Consider the following 6,621-nt stretch of genomic DNA (forward strand, 5'->3'; position numbering starts at 1 on the left):
GAAAGTGCCTCCCACCCTCAATCAGTAGACTACTTCGGAAAACATAGCTATAAGACATAAGTTCTAGAAGGGTAGTAGGGCTTAAGATTGGAGACATATGGCACGTAGTAGAGCCTCATTACGTTTTGTTAAATAAATGAATGACTGACAGAAAAAAAAAAAAAAAAGGTTAAGATGGTAAATTTTATGTCGTGTCTATTTTGCCACAATAAAAAATAATGTATACTTTTAAGTATTAGATATAGATTTTTGACCTGTTTTGAGTTGATTTTCATACATGGTGTAAGATATGATTCAACTTCAACTTTTTGCATGTTGATATCCAGTTGTTCTGGTACCATTTGTTGTAAAGAATATTCTTTCTCCATTGAGTGGACTTGGCACACTTGTAAAAAATTAGGCTGGATGCAATGGCTCACACCTGTAATTTCAGCACTTCAGAAGACGGAGGCAAGAGGATCATTTGAGCCCATGAATTTGAGACTATCCAGCACAAGATCGCAAGACCTCATCTTTATAAAATAATTTTTAAAAATTATTGGACCATGGCAGCCCCTGCCTGTAGTTCCAGTTAATCAGGAGTCTGAGGTGGGAGGATCCCCAGAGACCAGGAGTTCAACATTTCAGTGAGCTGCAATCTCACTTCACACTCCAACCTGGGCAATAGAGAAGACCCCCATCTCTTTAAAAACATTAATTGACCATGGAGATATGGGTATGTTTTGGGTTTCCCAATTCTGTCCTATTGATCTATATGTGTCATCTTTGTGCCAGTTTGAAACTGGGACATGTGAATCTCCTCATTTTGTGTTGACCTTTGAAAGAGTCTTTTGGTTATACATGGTACCTTGCACCATATGGATTTTAGATACAGCTTTTCAATTTCTATGAGAAGACAGCTGAGATTTTGATTAATTGCACTGCATCTGTATCAATTTGTGAAGTACTGACATCTTAATAATGTTAAGTATTCTAATACATGAATATGGGATTTTTTTCAATTTATTTAGATCTTCCTTAATTTATTTCAAGAATGATTTGTAGTTTTCAGTACATAAATTTCTTTTTCTTTAGATACATTTATTCCTAAATATTTTGGTTCTTTTGATATCATTATTAATTGAATTATTTTCTTTTTAAAAATAATTATGACTGGCCAGGTGCAGTGGCTCATGCTTGTAACCCCAGCATTCTGGAAGGCTGAAATGGGCGGATCACTTGAGGTCAGGAGTTTGAAAACAGCCTGACCAACGTGGCAAAACCCCATCTCTACTGAAAATACAAAAATTAGCTGGACATGGTGGCATGTGTCTGTAATTCCTGAGTAAGAGGCTGAGGCACAAGAATCACTTGTACCCAGAAGGTAGAGGTTGCAGTCAGCTGAGACCACAACACTACACTCCAGCCGGGGTGACTGTCTCAAAAAATATATTAATAATAATAACAATCTTTGTTTTAGATTCAGGTATTACATGTGTAGTTTGTTTGATGTTAAAATTTGGGGTATGAATTATCTCATCACCAAGGTAGTAAACATAGTACCCAGTAGGTAGTTTTTTGGCTCTTGTCCCTCTCATTTCCCCTTCTAGTAGTCCCCTGTGTCTACTGTCCCCATCTTTTTCATACCCAATGTTTAGGTCCCACTTATAAGTGAGAACATATGATATTTGGTTTCTTCTGTTTCTTTGTAAATTTCCTTAGGATAATGGCCTCCAGCTCTCTCCATGTTGCTGCAAAGGACATGATTTCATTCTTTCAGATGGCTGTGTAGTAGGCTATGGTGCATACTTACAACATTTTCTCTATTCAATTTACTGCTGATGGGCACCTGCATTGATTCCGTGTCTTTGCTATTGTGAACATCACTTCCATGAATATAGTAATAGGATTGCTAAGTCAAACAGCAGTTCTAAGCTATTTGATAAATTTCCCAACTTTTTTCCACAGTGCTTGAACTAGTTTACATTCCCACCAGCAGGGTATAAGTATTCCCTTTTCTCTGCAGCTTCATCAGCATCTGTTATTACTATTATTATTATTATTTACTTTTTAATAAAATCCATTCTGGGAAGGACCAATATGGCCAAATAGGAACAGCTCCAGTCTGCAGCTCCCAGTGAGACCAATGCAGAAGGTGAGTGATTTCTGCGTTTTCAACTGAGGTACCTGATTCATCTCAATGGGACTGGTCACATTGAGTGGGTGCAACCCACGGAGAGTGAGCAGTAGCAGGGTGGGTCTTGCTTCACCTGGGAAGTGCAAGGAGCTGTAGGACCTCCCTCCCTCAGCCAAGACAAGCTGTAAGGGACTGTACTACCTGGCCTGGGCACTATGCTTTTCCCATGGTTTTGCAATCCACAGATTAGGAGATTCCCTCGTGTGCTTACACTACCAAGGTCCTGGGTTTCAAGCACAAAAGTGGGTGGCTGTTTGGGCAGACACTGAACTAGCTGCGTGAGTTTTTTATTTTTCTTTTGGTATCCCAGTGTTGCCTGGAACTCCAGTGAGACAGAACAGTTCACTTCCTGGAAAGGGGACTGAAGCCAGGGAGCCAAGTAGTTTTTGTTCAGTGGGTCCCACTCCAATGGAGCCCAGCAAGCTAAGAACCACTGGCTTGAAAGTCTCACTGCCAGCACAGAAATCTGAAGTCAACCTGAGGTAATCAAGTTTGGTGGGTGGAGGGACATCTGCCATTACTGAGACTACTAGGTGGTTTTCTCCTGACAGTGCTAGCAGGGCTGGGAGGTTTAGACTGGATGGAATTCATCACAGTGTGGAAAAGCAGCTGTGGCCAGACTGCTTCTCTAGATTCCTCCTCACTGGGCAGGGTATTTCTGAAGGAAAGGCAGCAGCCCCAGTCAGGGACTTACAGATAAAACTCTCATCTCCCTGGGACAGAGCACCTGGGGGAAGGGGCAGCTGTGGGCACAGCTTCACTGCATTTCATCTTTCCTGACTGCTGGCTCTGAAGAGTGCAGCTAATCCTACCAAGTAGGATTCTCCCAGCACAGCACACAAGCTCTGCTAAGGGACAAACTGTCTCCTCAAGTGGGTCCCTGATCCCCGTGCCTCCTAACTGGAAGAGAACTCACAAAAGGGGTGGACAGACACATCGTAAAGGACAGTGTCAGCTGACATCAGGCCAGTGGCCCTCTGGGATGAAGCTTCCAGAAAAAGGAGCAGGTAGCAATCTTTGCAGCCTCCAGCAAACTGCAGCAGACCTGCAGAAGAGGAGTCTGATTGTTAGAAGAAAAATTAACCTACAGAAAGGAAAAACATCAACATCAGCAAACAGAGATCCCCACACTAAAATCCCAACCAAAGATCATCAGTCTCAAAGATCAAAGGTAGATAAATCCGCAAAGATGAGGAATAACCGGTGCAAAAATGCTGAAAATTCCAAAAACCAGACTGCCTCTTCTCCTCCAAATGACTGCACAAAACTGGAGGGAGAATGAGATTGACAAATTGACAGAAGTAGGCTTCAGAAGGTGGGTAATAACAAACTCCTCTGAGCTAAAGGAGCATGTTCTAACCCAATGCAAGGAAGTTAAGAATCTTGATAAAAGGCTACAGGACCTGCTAACTAGAGTAACTAGTTTAGAGAAGAACATAAATGACCTGATGTTGCTGAAAAACGAAGCATGAGAACTTCATGAAGCATACACAAGTATCAACAGCCAAACTGATCAAGTGGAAGAAAGGATATCAGAGATTGAAGATCACCTTACTGAAATAAGGCATGAAGACAAGACTAGAATAAGAATGAATGAACAAAGCCTCCAGGAAATGTGGGACTATGTGAAAAGACCAAATCTACAATTGATTGGTGTATCCAAAAGTGACGGGGAGAATGGAACCAAGTTGGAAAACACACTTTAGGATATTATCCAAGAGAATTTCCACAACCTAGCAAGACAGGCTAACATTCAAATTCAGGAAATACAGAGAAAACCATTAAGAAACTCCTTGAGAAGAGCAACCCCAACACACGTAATTGTCAGATTCTCCAAGGTTGAAATGAATGAAAAAATGTTAAGGACAGCCATAGAGAAAGGTTAGGTTACCTACAAAGGGAAGCCCATCAGGCTAACACCAGATCTCTTTGCAGAAACCTTACAAGCCAGAAGAGAGAGAGGGCCAATATTCAACATTCTTAAAGAATTTTCAACCCAGAATTTCATATCCAGCTTTATGAGTAAAGGAGAAATAAAATCCTTTACAGACAAGTAAATGCTGAGGGATTTTGTCACCACCAGGCCTGCCTTACAAGAGGGTTGTGGGAAGTCATGGACCTGAACAGAGGGACTGACTGGAGCCACAGCAGAGGAACTTAAATTGTGAAGATTTCATGGACATTTACCAGTTCCCAAATAACACTTTCATAATTTCTTATGCCTGTCTTACTTTAATCTCTTAATCCTGTTATCTTTGTAAGCCAGGGATGTACATCACCTCAGGCTCTCTATGATAATTGTGTTAACTGTACAAATTGACTGTAAAACATGTGTGTTTGAAAAATATGAAATTGGTGCACCTTGAAAAAGAACAGAATAACAGTAACTTTTAGGGAACAAGGGAAGACAACCATAAAAGGTCTGACTGCCTGCGGGGTCAGGTAAAACACAGTCATATTTTTCTTCTTGCAGAGAGCCTATAAACAGATGTGCAAGTAGGGAAGATATCATTAAATTCTTCTCCTAGCAAGGAATATTCATAATTAATGCCCTGGGGAAGGAATGCATTCCTGGGGGAGGTCTATAAATTGCCACTCTGGGAGTGTCTGTCTTATGCAGTTGAGCTAAGGGCTGAAATACTCCCTGATCTCCTGCAGTACCCTCAGGCTTACTAGGGTGAGGGGGAAAAAAACCCCACCCTGGTAAATCTGAGGTCAGACCAACTGGTTCTCTGTTCTTGAACTCTGTTTTCTGTTAAGATGTTTATCAAGGCAATACATGCATCACTGAACATAGACCCTTATCAGTAATTCTGCTTTTGCCCTTTGCCTTGTGATCTTTGTTTTTGCCCTTTGCCTTGTGATTTTTGCTTTTGCCCTTTGCCTTGTGATCTTTGTTGCACCCTTATCAGGAGTTTCTGATTTTGCCCTTAGAAGCATGTGATCTTTGTTTTCCTTTTTGCCCTTTGAGGTATGTGATCTTTGTGATCTACTCCCTGTTCTTGCACCCCTCCCCTTTTGAAATCCTTAATAAAACTTGCTGGCTTTAAGGCTCAGGTGGACATCATGGTCCTACTGATATGTGATACCACCCCTGGTAGTCCAGCTGTAAAATTCCTCTCTTTGTGCTCTTTCTCTTTATTTCTCAGACCAGCCAACACTTATGGAAAATAAAAGGAACCTACATTGAAATACTGGGGGCGAGTTCCCCCAATACAAGAGCTCCTGAAGGAAGCACTAAATATATAAAGGAAAAACCAGTTCTAGTTACTGCATAAAGACACCAAAATATGAAGATCAATGACACTATGAAGAAACTGCATCAACTAATATGCAAAATAACCAGCTAGCATCATGATGACAGGATCAAATTTACACATAACAATATTAACCTTAAAAATAACTGGGCTAAATGTCCCCAATTAAAAGACACAGACTGACAAATTGGGTAAAGAGTCAAGACCCATAAGTGTGCTGTGTTCAGGAAACCCATCCTACATGCACAGACACACATAGGCTCAAAATAAAGGGATAGAGGAATATCTACCAAGCAAAAAGAGAGCATAAAAAACAGGAGTTGCAATCCTAGCCTTTGATACAACAGACTTTCAACCAACAAAGATCAAAAAAGACAAAGAAGGGCATTGTATAATGGTAAAGGGATCAATGCAACAAGAGGAGCTTACTATCCTAAATATATATGCACCCAATGCAGGAGCACCCAGATTCATAAAACAAGTTCTTACAGACCTGCAAAGAGACTTAGACTCCTACACAATAATAGCGGAGACTAATATTATTATTATTATCACTATTATTATTATTATTAATAACACCCTACTGTCAATATTAGACAGATAACTGAGACAGAAAATTAGCAAGAGTGTCCAGGACTTGAACTTAGCTCTGGACCAAGTGGACCTAATAGACATCTATGGAGCTCTACACCTCAAATCAACAGAGTATACATTCTTCTCAGCACCACATAGCACTTTTTCTAAAATTGACCACATAATTGGAAGTAAAACACTCCTCAGCAAATGCAAAAAACTTGATATCATAACAAACTGTCTCTCAGACCTCAGTGCAATCATATTAGAACTCAGGATTAAGAAACTAACTCCAGGTTGGATGTGGTGGGTCATGCCTGCAAACCCAGCACTGTGGAACGCTGAGGCAGGTGAATCACAAGGTCAGGAGATCGAGACCATCCTGGCTAACATGGTGAAACCCTGTCTGTACTAAAATTACAAAAAATTAGTTGGTCATGGTGGCAGATGCCTGTAGTCCAAGCTACCTGGGAAGCTGAGGCAGGAGAATAGCATGAACCCGGGAGGTGGAGCTTACAGTGAGCCAAGATCTCACCACTGGACTCCAGCCTGGGCAACAGTGGGAGGGGAAAGAAGAAAGGAAGGAAGGAAGGAAGGAAGGAAGGAAGGAAGGAA

The sequence above is a fragment of the Colobus angolensis genome, unplaced genomic scaffold (genome assembly GCF_000951035.1).
Source record: "Colobus angolensis palliatus isolate OR3802 unplaced genomic scaffold, Cang.pa_1.0 Scaffold20, whole genome shotgun sequence".
Classification (NCBI taxonomy): Eukaryota; Metazoa; Chordata; class Mammalia; order Primates; family Cercopithecidae; genus Colobus; species Colobus angolensis.